At 41.7% G+C, this 16,261-nt stretch overlaps 3 non-coding genes across 3 annotated transcripts; 1 reads left to right on the top strand and 2 right to left on the bottom strand.

The window, feature by feature from the left end:
* Nucleotides 1–25: 25 nt before the first annotated feature.
* Nucleotides 26–97, bottom strand: trnat-ugu (transfer RNA threonine (anticodon UGU)). The gene has a single exon. It is a non-coding gene; the product is annotated as a tRNA-Thr (tRNA).
* A 4,045-nt stretch (nucleotides 98–4,142) lies between these two features.
* Nucleotides 4,143–4,214, top strand: trnap-agg (transfer RNA proline (anticodon AGG)). The gene has a single exon. It is a non-coding gene; the product is annotated as a tRNA-Pro (tRNA).
* Nucleotides 4,215–6,468: 2,254 nt separating this feature from the next.
* Nucleotides 6,469–6,550, bottom strand: trnas-gcu (transfer RNA serine (anticodon GCU)). The gene has a single exon. It is a non-coding gene; the product is annotated as a tRNA-Ser (tRNA).
* Nucleotides 6,551–16,261: the final 9,711 nt, after the last annotated feature.

Below are 16,261 nucleotides of genomic sequence, written 5' to 3'. Positions count from 1 at the left end.
AAAGGAACCTCCTACAGATCTTTGAAGGCATGAATGGGAATTGAACCCATGATCTTTGGTTTACAAGACCAACGCCTTACCACTTGGCCACCACGCCTTTATCTTTCAACTTGTGAATTGATCACTGATCGTGATCAACACACACAACATAAAACAGCAGAAGTCTTGTGATCCTACACTCAGAGAAACCACAACAGCATGCAGCTTTACCTTCAGGTCTAACAGCTGGGAGCTTTTTCCAGCATTCAGCATTCTGTCTCAGCATGATCATGGCTAACAGGACACACACATTTACATCAACACAGGCGGCCGCGTGTGGATGAACACACACTGACCCCTAAAACCAGATAAACACACACATCAAATCACATCAAACACACACCATCATTCTAGAACTGATATGTTATTAGTGAATAAAATCCCACAGCCACCCCACAGGTAAAGAGCACAGGACAGAAGAGACACATCCACAGGACAACACTCAGCAGTCCATCTTCACCTCAAAGAGAAAGGACAGTCAGTCTTTTGAGGACAATAATGTCCACATTTTAAACAGAGGACAGGTGGTTTGTAAGGATGGAAGTTAGGATGCTACAGTACATAACAGAAGCTCACAGGCAGACACATTTTTTCCAGCATAGTAACGCCGTGTTACGTGGTCTGCGGTCTCTGCTTTGCTCATTGTGGCGTCACATGTGCTGTATTGTACTGTTTGTGAAAAAAGGATAGTGTTTTATTACAAACACCACTGAAGCCTCCATGAGGTTGTTCTTGTATAGTTCCTATGATGTTTAGGTTACCATTGTAAGATCCAAACCAGGTGTGCAGTGTAAAAACAATACACTTCAGGGCATTTATTGTTCATTAAAAATATCTAAAGTTGGTTATCCATCAACAACACTGGAGAAATGACAGAGTGATGAATCAGCCTACAACTGAATTTACAGTAAGTTTGAATATTTGTAGGGGCATCGATCTTCAGTAATAACTGCTAATAATAATTATACAGAAGAAATGGTGCACTGGAGGAACAATAATACTTGATAAATACTGTACAGTGTGTGATGCACACTCTACTTTTAGGAACATCTAAAGTGTGAAGAAATAGGAGCTGTCATCACAATAAAGACGGACACAGTGCAACAGTCTGTTGCTAAAATGCTTCATCAAACAGCATCGGAGCTCAGCGACAAAAGTTCAAGTAATAAAGCAACAAAAGCATTAAAGGATGGTCATCGTGTCTGTTATATCAAATATAGACATGAACGGTATTAAACTGGCTGCTGAAACTACAGCTATGAAGCTATAGCTATGAAGTTCAGCTCGTATTAAGGAAGCTGTGATTAAGATTTTATTTTACTTTATTAGGGCCCGAGCACGAAACGTGCGAGAGCCTGGATTTAAACTGAATGTTTATTAATGTTTAGAATTTATTAGGTTTTATTTTTAGTTTACGCTTACTACTTTACCTTGTTTTATATTTCTAACCTGTTTTTTGAGTATACATGGAGCACCTGGAATGAAAGCAATTTCCCCCTAGGATCAATAAAGTATTTCTGATTCTGATTCTGAAATGCAAGCATAAATGCATGTTACACCGTGTGGGCAGGGCAACGTCATGAAGTTGACCCTTCGCCACCATAGAGAAAGCTGCTGTGTTTCTTGATTTGTTCATCCTACCTGCCTCTTACTCTATCATGACATCAGCCCCTGTGCACCTTTTAAAACCCCCAAATCATCTGGCTCAGCAGCGCCCCCTGGAATGAGATCTGAGTCCCCGTTTGACCTACAGACATGAAAATTGGTACACATACGTATCACCTCTAGACGAGAAAAAAAGTCTCTTGGAGGTATCCTCTAAAACGCACAGGAAGTCCTGCATTGATCAGGAGGTGGTTTCGCTGATACCAGTCCACAAAGTTCTGCGTCAGTCCTCTGTACTCTGTGTCGTCGTTGTCAGTGATGAAACCAACAATCGCAGTGTTGTTAGAGAACTTCTGCAGCACACAGCCGTCAGTGTTGTTTCTGAAGACCCACAGTTCTGGGCTCTCACATATTGTTCAGATTCAGATTCAGATTCAAAAAATTTTATTTGTCTCTAAGTGAGCAGCTTGAAATATAAGACACAGTAAAAGAAGACAGAAAATCAACCAAAATCATAACAACAATTTTCGATCTGTAATTAATTTGCCCAGATCAGTAATCGATAGGTCAGTCCGGCCTCAGTGAGCATTCGTCCCTTGCAGGTGCATAGAGATCCTTCGACATCTCTTCCAGCTTGACAGATATTCCTTCCATTGAGATCTTCAAATGGTCGGACTGTCTTCCGATGTTGTCCACCTGCTTCCAGCCCTCTCCGGAGCGGGCTGAGATGTTGCAGATCAGCCCTTCCATCCGGTCCATCTTCTGATGTAATTCTGAGATCCGAGGTCCCATGAGCCCAGGGTCTTGTTTTGTGTCCACGCTTAGTGGTAGTGCCAATTTGCCAGCAGCGGCTTTTCCAACTTTTCGGTACAGCAGGACAGCTCCCACGCAATTCAGAAGTATGCCTACTACCAATATCCAATAGATGAATAGATCCTCCACATCTTCTAGGGTCAGTGGCTGGAGACATACCAGACGCAAGGTTTCCCAGGAATCACGGACATATCCACCAGCAAATGTCCCTTTAGGGCAGAGGGGTTCTCCCGGTGATGTCTTTCTTTGTGAGAAAAATGTTTTCCAATGCACTGAGCGACCAATTTATTAGCTCCATGTCAAAAAAATCATCCCAAGGATAGCAAAGCAGGGTGTTCAGGGAATAAAAAGTCACAAAAATCACAGGACAGGACAAGAGAGAACAGCGCTGAGCAGAGCAGAGCGGGAGCAGTCAGAAACACATCTGCACTCCTTGAAGGACAGATAAGAACATGAACATGTAAGAACTAATTAGCTAACCAGGTCTAAATGCATTCACTAGTTAACTAGTGCAATGTTTTGCCTTACTAGTGCAAGAAAAAATATTTAATATTAAGAAATGTAACAAATGCTGAACTGGCATTCCATACAACACTGACATGAGGTCCACATTGTCCTGTAATGTATGACTTATGCAACAAATAACAATTTCACTTGTGCTTACACCAGAATCGGTCCCGTCAGGTGATATGAACAGGACCCCCCCCCCCCCCTCAGGTTCGGACAATATGTATATAATAAGTCCTCTATAAAAACACATAAATTCATTAAGTATGTATTCTTTATGTGTATAGGACCACTGTCCTCTGTGGACTAGCAGATACTGATAGAGACTGATACCATCAAGGCCACAGCAACAGTAACTGTAATGTGAGGAACTGGAACCACTTCTTCATCTGAACCATGGGGATGCCAATTTATAACACCTGAAACCACCTCCACTGTCTGCACACACAGGAAGTCTTAATCAATGCTCTCTGTTTCAGTTAACCTGTTTGCACAGAATTATTCTCTATAACAACATGTGGAGCCCGGATAGCTCAGTCAGTAGTAGCTCAGTTAGTAGTAGTTATCCAAACACAGTTTTCATTTATGTCCAATGTTGAGCTAATATAATGAAACATCAATGTAATATCTGTTGATATATGATAACCACTACACTACATTAAACAATCATTAATCATTAACATCACATTAAAGTTTCATTTTCAGAAAATAGCAGCAGCAGCCTGTCCAGTTCGGATCAACACTGATTGTGAATCAGTTTCAGCTGCTGTTGTGCAAATGGAACAGACAACAGGTGGAAATGAGAGGCAGTTATCAAGACAGCCCCTATAAAGGAGAGGTTCTGCTTCTCAGGAGGGTCACACCCTAATACAAGACCACTTCCTGTTATGCAACAAATACACTTTATGATTCAATGTTGAGCTAATGCCACAGCCACAAAAAGACATATCTAGACATGGAGGACAGTCTCCTCATGGAGGACAGTCTCCTCATGGAGGACAGTCTCCTCATGGAGGACAGTCTCCTCATGGAGGACAGTGATATGCAAAGTGTTCAATCTTTGTTGACACAGTTAGAAGAAATCTTTGTTCATATCTTTACCAATGTCAAACTAAGAAAACATGTGCTTTGTGTTGTTCTTCCACCGACTGAATCATGAAAAATAAGAGGTCACACATGGCTCGTTGGTCTAGGGGTATGATTCTCGCTTAGGGTGCGAGAGGTCCCGGGTTCAAATCCCGGACGAGCCCTGATGTGTAACTGTATTCTGTTGGAGACCAACTCCTTGTTGTTGACTCTTTTCAGTTCCTCTCTAACTACCACACAGCTTTACAAAGCTAACAAAGTTCTATTCAGACTCATCCCAATCCAGAGCAGTTGTTCCACAGTAACACCTGCAGGAGGACGTCATCACCCAGTATGTGACCTGCACTGTGAGCTGTAAGGTCTTATACAGACAGGTGTGTGTCTTTCCTCATCAAGTCCAATCAGTATCATCAAAGACAGCTGGACTCAGATGAAGGTGTAGAACCATCTGAAGGACGATCAGAAGAAATGGACGCACCTGAGTTCAATATATGAGAGTCACAGCAAAGGCTCTGATACTTAGGACCATGTCATATTTCACTTTGTCTTTTTAATACATCTGCAAACATGTCAACAACTCTGTGTGTTTCTGTCAGTATGGGGAACTGTGTGGACATGAATGAGGAAAAATGAACTTCAATGATTTTAGCAAATGGCTGCAATATAACAAAGTGAAACATTTAAGGGGGTCTGAATACTTCCTGCACCCACTGTACACATAACAAATGAATGTGACTGAAACAACAGCTCTGTGTGTAATATAAATATACAAACTAATGTGATTTGATCAGAAAATTTTAAAAGACATTGTCTAAACAGGAACAGTTGAAGCACAGCTTGCAGCCCCTGTATCTCAGGCTTCTCAGCTTCTCTTCAGATGTTTGGAAGTTTCTGCTGGAACCTCTCATTTAATGACTCACATTTAGAACTTCTGACTTTATGTGGAGGAGGGATTGATTTTGGAATGAGGAAGCTGCAGCCTGGGATTCCACCACTAGATGTCAGCATTGCACAGCATTGGTGGTTCAGTTCAGATTGAGAGAATGCAAAGAGTGTGCAAAGCTGTCATCAAAGCAAAAGCTGGCTGCTTGGAAGAATGTCAAACATCAAACATATTCTGCTTGGTTTAACACTTGTTTGTTTGTTCACTGCATCATTCCACATGTGTTCCTTCATAGCTCTGATGTCTTCAGGATGAATCTACAATGTAGAAAGTCATAAAAACAAAGACAAACCACTGAGTGACTTTTGACTGGTACATTTAAAATGTCATCATATGTCCTAACCAGCAGGGGGAGCACTGATCATAAACTCTCTGTCTCACATGTTATTGTCATGTGTTTTTATGGAAGATGATGCTGACTGTTGTTTTCTTGCTTCTCTCTGTAAACAGCTTGTAAACAGCAGCTTCCCTGAGGGGAAGCTAATAAATGATGCTGTAACCTCTGGGACTTGATCTGCTGGGTGTGAGTCCACTACATTATCCATCCATCCTCATCCATCCAGCTACACCCTCCCTGTTAAAATGCAGGCTGGAGGATGCGGGCATCGATCCCGCTACCTCTCACATGCTAAGCAAGCACTCTACCATTTTAGCTAATCCCCCTTGTACAAAGGATCAATTGCAAGTCAATCAGGACTCACTGCACTACATGAAGTGTACTAGTGAACTATTGGAAGCATCAGACTTTTAATCTGAGGGTCCAGGGTTCAAGTCCCTGTTTGGGCAGAACACTTTGTACTCCCTCTTGCTTGTACACCCCTTCCCTCTCTGTTAATGTGCTTGGACAGAGCTCTGTGAACAGCCAGCCTCTTTGTGTCTTGCCCTCCTTGTGCAAGGTGTCAATGGTCGTCTTTTGGGCAACTGTCAAGTCAGCAGTCTTCCTGTGGTTGTGCAGCCTACAGAACTAGACTGAGACCATTTAAAGGCCTTTGCAGGTGTTTTGTCCATTATCTGGTTAGAGTGGCTCCAGGTGTCTTCAATGTTGAACCTTTTCACATATTCTCATTTCCTGACCTACTGAATGTTGGTTTTCATTGGTTGTCGTTATAACCATCAAAACTAAAAGAAATAAACACTTGAAAGTAGAATATCATCAAAAGGTTGATTTATTTCAGTAATTAATGACTGCAGCTGGACCAATGAACAGACTGTGGACTTCTCCATAGAGTGATCTGTGTAGACAGAACACCAGGATTACTGTCCAAACAAAAGGTTCCACTGAGATTTGAACTCAGATTGCTGGAGTCAGAGTCCAGAGTGCTAACCATTACATCATGGAACCTCCACTATGTGTAAAACTGCCTGGAAGAGAACCAGAGACATGTAAAGGCGTTAACCACTAGTCTTAAATTGGAATATTTATGACACCATCAAGTGATGATCCTGTGTCAGGACGTTGACCTTAAATTATGAAACGACGAGGATGGGATTCGAACCCACGCATGCAGAGCACAATGGATTAGCAGTCCATCGCCTTAACCACTCGGCCACCTCGTCTGTTTGATTAACATATGTTCACGGCTTCGAGCGAAAATATGCTGCAAAACTTGAACAAGGTCACAGCTTTTGCCTTAAACATAAGCATCTTGACAAACATTGAAGGCCAGTTTTTGGAGTAGTTGTTTGGTTTCTCCATTGTACAGATCAGAGCATTCCTCACTGCACTGCACTGCATATATCCAGGGGTGGACTGCATGTGTCCAGGGGTGGACTGCAAATATCCCGGGGAAGCACTGCATATATCCAAGGGTGGCAGTAACTGATTACAAATACTCAAGTTACTGTAATTAAGTAGTTTTTCTGGGTACTTGTACTTTATTTTTAAGCCAGTACTTTTACTTGTACTTAAGTACAAATGTAACAAAATAATGTACTTCGCTATTTTTAACATCACAATTCGTTACTGAGTACACTTATTATTTTGAATAATGACCGGCCTTTTCTTAACCAATAAAGATACCAGTTACAAACTGACCAACATGGCTGACATTTGACTGACTGACAGACAGTCCGTCCTATGACAGCCAGGTGCACGGTCACTGAAGGGGACATCTGATTGGACCCTTGGCCCTGATATAAAAACCGTGTGACGCAAACGACGGTCAGACCCTCCTTCATCAGCTTATGAGAGGTAAGACGCGGTTTGCTCCTCCTGCTTGTTGTTAGCTTCCTAGCTTAACATATCCATGCTGATAATGTTGCTACATGTTTAAAAACGTGTCATACATTGGTGTTATTGTGCAGTGTGGAGATAATGATGTGCTGTGTGTATTTGTCCAATAACCTGCTCTGCTGTGAGTGTAATGGTTTAACATGTGCTGCTGTTTCAAATGTGCTGAGCTCTGTTGATGGAATGTTCTGGAAGAAATGTCTCTTAAAGCTTTTTGGAGGTTATGGTGTGTTTTACAAACGGTCTGTGCCGTGCTGGTTTGTACAGACAGGCGTGGCTGCTAGCGGGTGGCTGCTAGCCTGTGGCTGCTAGCCTGCTAATGGAAAAGTACTGTGGCTTATGTTAATCAGCAGGTGCTAAATGGAGCAGGGCTCATTCATTTTAACAGTGAACTGAGAATATAAGCATTGCTTAATATTGCTGAAGCTCTGTAATGATGTGGCAGTTTCATGCTGTCTTCTCTCTGCATATTGCTAATATTAAATTAAATTAATTAAACTTAATTTAAATTATTAAAGTAGTTAGTGTATTTTGCTGCATGTGAAAGGCTAACAGGGTCAGTGAGTCCTAATCATGTGTGGTTTCATATTAATGTGCTGCTTTGGTGCTATAATGCTCTCAATGAATGAAGTTGTGTGGGACAGTGTAAAAGCATCAGTGCAGCTGTGACTGGGTAAATGACTGTGGTCTGCCATGTTTGGTTACTGTGGTTAGTGCAGTGTGTTGTGACTGAAAGTGTAATAAGGAGAGGCCATAGATGATGAGTGCTGTGTTAAAGCACACTGTCATCACCTTGGTAGCATTAATATGTGGGACAGCCTTTTAACTAATTGACAGATGTAGTTCTTGTGTGTGTTGCGTGTTGTTCTGCTGCTTCTGATGCAAATGTGTGCTTCACTCTTTCATCACTGGCAGTTTATATGATTTAAATCAGGTTGACAGACTGGTGTTTATAGTAAGTGTGTAATGTGGCTGAGGGACAGACTAAAGCTGTGAGAATGCACCTGCTGCTTGTTCTTGGTGTGAAAATGTGTGTGTGTGAAAATGTTACTTTTGAATTATTAGTCAGTTGGAAAAAATATTCTCCCTTGCTGTCAAAGTAAATAGTGGCCAGTATAGAGTAATAAGAGTAATCAGAGTAAGTAATTCTCACGAAATACTAAGTGGTATCAAGAAGTATGAAAAAAACATATAAAATAAAAAACATAAAAAAAACTATGAAACCTGTAGTAATATACAAATGGTCCACCAGAGGGAGCCAGAGTGAGGAGAGAGAGAGAGAGAGGATTTTTATGTTCTGTGTTATTTAAATGTTACTTATTAAATTGTATATTAAATCGTTCTTGTCTCTGTGTTCTTAAACTCTTCTAACCTTGTTACATCATGTGTTTCATTACCTATTTATAATTGAAGTAAACTTTTGAACAACTTCTCAGTGACCACAGTAAATCATTTATTGTTCTGTTATGTACAATATTTACAAAGACACAGTTTGAACATTTCTAACTATTTACCAGTGGGCATTATGAAAATGTGCAGTTTATTATTTATAAAGATCAGCAGAAAATACTATTCACAAAGAACATATATATAAATGTTTGGCTGAGCAGGAGTCCTTGGTGCTGCTGGACTGGATGATGTCACGGTGAAGACCTTGGAGTCCTCTGGCTGTGAGTGGGACATCTGGGGGAGGGGGGTGCCTGTCTCCTCTGTCCACCACATCGTCCATCAGGGTTTGCAGAGCTGACGATCGGCGGCTGCCATGTTACTAAAGATGTTTTTAAAAAGGGCAAAAATAAAAATAATAACTTCAACAGAGCGGCTTCCAAAGCAGCTTAAAATATGAAAAGCTATAAAATATGTATCCTCACCCTCCAGAGGTGATGATGGTCAGTACACCTCCTCCAGGACAGACAGCTGGTCCTGCAGGGAGCCCCACTCTCCTCCACCCAGCAGTAATTCTCTGGTGCAGTGACAGACCTGATGCTTAATGACACATTAAAGCAGTGCTTTCAGGGTTATTTGCAGGGTTCTTACACATGTAGCTATTTAATTTAAAGTATTAAAATTACAAACAGACCCTGTATCAAGTCTTACAACTGAATAAAATATAAATTGCATTTAATCATATTTGTCTATCTACTGGTTATATGGCTAGCGTTTGCTCAGTAACTGGTATATTAATTATGATTAATAATATGGTTAAACAGCAGCTTACCGTCACCTCCCCACTGCGCTCTCCCAGCCTGAAGAAAATGAGCCGTCACTGGTTTAGCTGCTGCTGGAGCCGCCTCTCCTCTTCCTCCAACAACAAATAAATATATTAAAAAATTCCAAATTTCTAAATCCACACTGTTGTCCCGCTTGTTGTGTAGTCCGTGTTGTGTCGCTGTCGCTGCTTTTGTTTTTCCTGGGGCAAAATTTATGACGTCGCGCCACAATCAGGAAGTGCTTTGAAGGCCAGACCGTCCCATTTACCAACGGTTGAGGATCCTCCGGAGGATCCTCAGGAGGACGCGACCGTGTAGGCTGCGTCCTCCGAAGGATGCAGACCCTGAAATGAGACACAGCTATTGTTGCACTGATTAACCTCAACCACACACACCTGTGTGAGCCGCACCATCATTCTAACAGTTCCATTGTTACACTGAGTGACAGCAAAGCAGTGAGCCCCCTGCTGGTGATCAGCTGCATGTACCAGAAGCAGACAGAGATTTCTGATATGATGTTAAAGGTGTCACAGAGGAGGATCCGACTGTCTGACCTCTGATTCTTCTGTCAGCATCAGACACATCACAGTTTGATCAGTTTTCAGATCACACACAGCAGCATCAGTAACACTGAGCAGACATTACACACTCCATCAAACACACACACACACACTGCTCACTTATAACAGGGATAATAAGTAAAGTTCTTTACAATAAATTCACATTCACATGTTATTATCACTTCACACATGGCACAGTATATATGGCAGAGAGTTAAAGGTGGAATATGTAGTCGGAGTTAATACCAAATATTGACACTAGGGGGCAGCACTTCAGCCTCCATCCACTGCTGCACTACCAGCACCACTCTCAGTGCTTTTTGTTTCCATTGACTGTACAACATGATTCAATCCATGTTATTTATATGACAAACTATGTGTAGTGTTTCTATGTGTGTAGCTGACATGTTGCTCAGCTTCCATTGGACACATATACTAGATGGAAGCTGCAGCAGGATTGGCTGATGACTGATCACAGGTGTGAACAATCAGCCGGTGACGAGTGGAGCAGGAGCAGCTGCCCATGCTGCAGAGACACAAACAGCAGCAGCACTCTGTGACCCATGTCCACTCTGTGTGTCCTCCAGACAGTCTTAAGATTAAGATTAAGAAACCTTTATTAGTCACACAATGGGGAAATTGCATTTTTGCAACAGTAGGTACAGATAGCAAAGGATAAGTTAAGAAAAGATATATATGATAAAATAAACTACCAATAAAATATAGAATAGAATCATCAACAGTTTACACATGAACAGTTATTGCACAGGTGAGTGGAGGGAGAAGTGGTCTGTAAGAAAACTGTACATAGTGCATCAGAAACTAAATAAATAATGTACAGGGTCAGTATCATCCTATCTGGTGGTAAAAGTCTTTCTCCCCGTCGGGGAATCGAACCCCGGTCTTCCGCGAGACAGGCGGAGATACTATCCACTATACTAACGAGGAATGCTGACAAACACTAACTGTCATAGCAGCAGCCACCTGGTGCGGTCATGTGTCAGCTGGGGTGTGACGGAGTGGCTACGTCAGTAACTGTGGGCAGACTGCAGGTGTGTGTGCACCCAGACACACACAGGTCCCAGCTGAGAGCAGCCGGACCTTCCTGTCCCCCTGTCCATCGCTGTCCAAGGTGAACCGACACCACCAGACCACAGGGCCATTATTTATTTAGCAGGAAAGAAGAAGATGCTCTGCAGCATTCAGGTGTGTTAACACAGTGCAGAGAGAGGAAGACATGAACAATGGTGTCAGAGCAGCAGCTGTTGCTGCATCAACCTGGAAATCAAACTGTTTATATATATGCACAAACTGTACGTTCATAAGTCACATGACATGCACACTGTAAATAAAAAGGAAACCACATATTTTAAGACTCTTAGAACACAGACAGAAGTATGAATTATATATGGTTACAATCAAAAATAACTGAATGCAAATAAATGATTTTGTGGAATTTAAATCAAAACCTAAAAACACCAGAATCAGCAAATCACATGTTTGCATTACAGTGGTCCCTCCTATAACCAGTTCACCTCTCACCTTGTTTTTCTCTTACAGCTCATTGAGTTCTGGTCCGGATAGTCCGTAGACCAGTGTCAGTCCATCTCCAGAATGCAGAATGCTGCTGAAAACAGGTTTGATCTTTGGTTTCATTCTGTAATACTGGACTTATTTCCTACGAAGGTTTGAACTCTGACAGTGTTTAAACAGAGAGAACGGAGTTTAAAGTGTGCAGTGAGGGGTTCACAGCCTTAAAGCATCTAGAATAATCAAACATGGAGCTGACTACTTCCAGAGCTCCGCTGTCATGGCTCTGCAGGAGGCCAGCACCTGGTCGGCCTGTTCGAGGACACCAACCTGTGCGCCATCCATGCCAAGAGGCTCACCATCACGCCCAAAGACATCCAGCTGGCCCGCTGCATCCACGGAGAGAGAGCTTGAAGTGTCCGCGGCTCCTCAAACCACAGCGGCTCTTTAACAGCCACCTCAGTGTCCTCTAAAGAGCGGCTCCTCATCCTCTGCCTCTGCTGCTCATCACTCTGTCTGATGCACAGAATAATCAGTCTCTTCTGAAATAAATATCATCTTTTATCTTTTGTAAGATGCAGTGTAATAATACACATGTTGAACTCTTCAAGATGAATAATGGTCCGTCTCAGGGACATGTATTTATTGGTTGGTTCAAGGATGTAATATCAAACTGACACCGAGGAATATTTAACAGGAAACTATAATAAATGTTTTACAATAAATACATAATATCATTTATAAATAGCTTTAATAAGTATAGGTTTATTATGTGTAAAAGCATGATGACCTATGGAATGATAACACTAAAAAACTCTGCTGCTCCAGGAACGGTACAGGCGGTGACTCCTGCAGTCCGCCATCAGACTCATCTTCACTGTGATCTGCTTGTAAATGTCTGACACAGCAACATTTAAACTTTGCCTTGTTGGTCCTATCATGAGCTACATATTTACAATAAATGTGTTTAGTGTTGGTGGAAGCAACAATACTCCAGATGACCAGAACATGTTTTAAAATGACATTAACAGTGAGAAATGTAGGTAGAAAATAATCATTTGTACACATCAAATATTTAGTAGAAAAATCCCTGAATGTGCTTTTACTCAGTTTGCAAATGCAGCTGTCACCTTAAGAAGAGTTTAACAGCAACTCACTGTACACACCTGAACACAGATCTTGCAGTGTGAGCAGGTTTTGGATGCACTTAACCCTCAGGTCACTGTGGACTTCTTTGTCCAGTGGGTATTTTTGCCTCTTTACCCGGCACCATTGTATCTGTGTTGGTGCATATGGCACAGTTTGTGTAACAGAGACTCTCTCTACACACATTGGCCAGTGTTATATGGTTTTGCAGTGTTTCCACTTGAAAGGATGACTCTTTGTGACTGAAGGTCAGCTGGACTCCACTCAGTCATCGCTTTATTTCTGCTTTGCTTTATTGAATCTTGTAGTGTCAGAATCAGGTTCAGATCAGATCAGATCAGGTGAAAAACCTCAAAAAAACATACAAACAAATGTTCAGAATTGAAAGATGAAAGTGACAGTGCATATTTTAGCAGCTAGCTTAGCACGCTATGCAGGTAAGTGCACTTTAAATGAAGGACTGTATTTGAACAGACAGTTTGTGTAACCAGTTCTAACAGTATAAAAGTGAATTACAGTATAATAATGATGAAATCTGGACCAGAACCAGAAGAAACCAAATTGGACAGGAGCCACTGTGCTGAGCAGCAATAATGAGGCAGACACAAGAGGAACAGTTGAGCAGCCACTCTTATATTATTACAAATGACAAGATCATTTGTCTGGTTTGTACAAAAATATCAAATAACTCAAAGAGTTAGGAAAAGAAAAAGAAATAGTGTGCACACTATAAAAATGACTGATTTCCCGTTGGGGCCCTTAAACCAAAATCACAATGGTCTCAGGTATATGGGTTGTAGAGTTACGGCAGTTCACCTTGTTCCAAGGATGCTTGTTCTGTGATGTAAGTGTGAATGGGTGTGTATACGTGGATATCTACTCGGTGCTGGAATCTCTTCAGGGGACTTGGCTCGCCATCGGTTTCAGCACAGATGTTGGTCCTGGACAACATCCGTCCTCAAAAAAACCCTGACCTACAGACCAGGTCAGAAAATGACATTCAACACCATGAATTCTCAGATGCATCATTCAGGACATCAAATGTCAGAAACATAAGTCTTTCCATGTAACTCTGACATTAATCTTAATCTCTATTCAAATCTCTAATCTAACTTTCAGTTGTACAACATTCAGTACATCTAAGTATATCATTTCTGAGAACTTGGCATTAAAGTGCTCAAACATTCACTACTGTTCATGTGAGCAGTGTTTCAATAACACTTATGGTCTTATGGTCTTTTTATACCTGGCTACATCTGCCACTAATGTCCCTGAACATGTTTGGATTCCACAGCTTTAGTTTGAAGCAGTATTTTACTAATAATTTATGCTTTTACCACATGTTTAAAATCGATCTTATCAAAATAACTAAACACAAAATAAACGTGTAAAAGCGCACATTTACGGAGCGTCATTGAACGCACCGCGACAGCGCCACAAAGATTTAGCGCAGTTAAACGCAGCGATCGTAGCGCGCTCTGACCGGCTGTGCTTCAGGGTTGGTTCAGAAAGGTCCACAGCTGCGTGGTAGTGCTGCAGTGTCTCTCTGAGTCTTTCTCTGTGTCTTTGCTTCTTTTTAACGTCCCGGGCAGGAGCAGGTGAGTGATCGCAGTTCCGCCGACGTCACAGGTTGAGGAGAAAAAGGGCAATCGGGCAGTTCAACACAAATTTTAGAATTCAAATGTAAATGTTTCTGATCCATCACCAGAACACTGGGAAACACATTTACTACCCTTTGTGTCATCAGGGACAAAAATGTCCGCTTCTAAAAACTGCTCTAAAAACTGAACAGATTCATATTTTTCTGCATCAATATGTGGAACAACTTCAGGACTGCTCAGAACTACCAAACATGACATCATTGGAGGAGTTTAACGCTTTAAATGCCAGGTAGATTGCATGATGCAAATATTTCATGTAAACATGCACAAAACAAGTTATTTTACAAGTTGGGAGGCTCAGGCATTATTTTATATCTGTCATGTCAAAGTTTATCCAAAATATTGAGTTGGAGTTATTAGTGTTTGTATTGCAGCAGTTTTAAATGGTGTTTTCCACTTAGGTCCATTAACTCCTATTATAATACTACATTTTAATATCAGAGCCATAACAACATGGAATCATGAATTTCTTAATGTAAGGGTTTCATTTGTGAGGACATGTCAAAGTTCATGATCATAAATTCAGCTTCACATTCTTCATTTCACTGCTTCTAAGACAAAAACATGTTCTGACCTGAAATCACAGTCAGTGATTCAAATGAAAGTGAAACATCATCAACATTTAAAGCACAAAGTTGAAGCTGCTGTCACTTCCACACACTCTGCTTCTACACACAGCACAGACTCACTGAGGAACCACGAGACCAGAACCTGAACCCAGCATGTAGAGGCTGAGTGAATGTGGTGCTGAAGGTGTGGAGGTGGATCAGTGTGTCAGAGGAGACTCTGTAGAAGGACAGAGTGCCAGCAGGACAGTCCACATACACTGCTGCTCTGTCAGAGACAGAGGAGGAGGAGATGGATGTTACTCTGTTATTGTGACGGACAGAGTAACGACGATCAGAGCAGCTCAGACTCCAGGACTGATTGTTTCCTCCAAACCTGCAGTCATCACTGTCTCCTTTCCTTCTGATTCTTCTGTAACTCACTGATATATAAACCAATCCTCTCCACTTGACCTCCCAGTAACAGCGACCAGTCAGAACATTTCTACACAGCAGCTGAGGCCACCAGTCAAATCTGTCTGGATGATCAGGATATGGCTGCTCCTCCTCCACACATGTCACCTTCCTGTTGTTGTCAGACAGTTTGAGCTTTGTGTGCACTGAGTTTGTGTCGACTTCAAGTTGACAGAAATCTGATGGAGAGAAAAAGACACAGCTGCAGTTTATCATCTGACACATCTGATGGCTTCATTCTGTCTTTACTGACTGATGTGTTGTTCATTCATACAAAGTTTATCATCAGACTTTTTGTCACTAATGTTTGAATGAACAAACACACAACTATCAGCTTTGTGTTCAAACACAAACTGGATATTTGCAGCAATGTGAGTAAAGACAGACGACACATTTAGAACATGAGAAGAACAGCAGCATCAACTGTATCATTGGATAAAGAGCATCATCCAAAAGCCCCATACAGGAACACACACAAACACACACACACACACACACACACACACACACACACACACACACACACACACACACACACACACACACACACACACACACACACACACACAGAGATTTTCAAAATAAAAGCCTCCAAATCATTACACACCTTACTAGGCCTGGTAAACTACACACAAGCCACCCAGAAATATGCAGACACACACTATACACACCTGCCAACACACAGACACACAAACATGGATTTTCAAAATAAAAGACCCTGCACAATAACAGGATATGGCTGACGTGTAGATTTTCAAAATAAAACACTTAAACATGTTTTAACATGCATTAGGGAGTGTCCCCAACCCCCCCCCCCCCCCCCCCACCCCCCCCACACACACACACACACACTTACACAGACACACACACACATACACACTTACACAGACACACACTGATTTTCAAAATAAA

This window comes from Parambassis ranga, unplaced genomic scaffold (genome assembly GCF_900634625.1).
Source record: "Parambassis ranga unplaced genomic scaffold, fParRan2.1 scaffold_22_arrow_ctg1, whole genome shotgun sequence".
Lineage (NCBI taxonomy): Eukaryota > Metazoa > Chordata > Actinopteri > Ambassidae > Parambassis > Parambassis ranga.
Note: the sequence above shows the minus strand (reverse complement) of the source record. Positions and strands in the feature narration are given on the sequence as shown.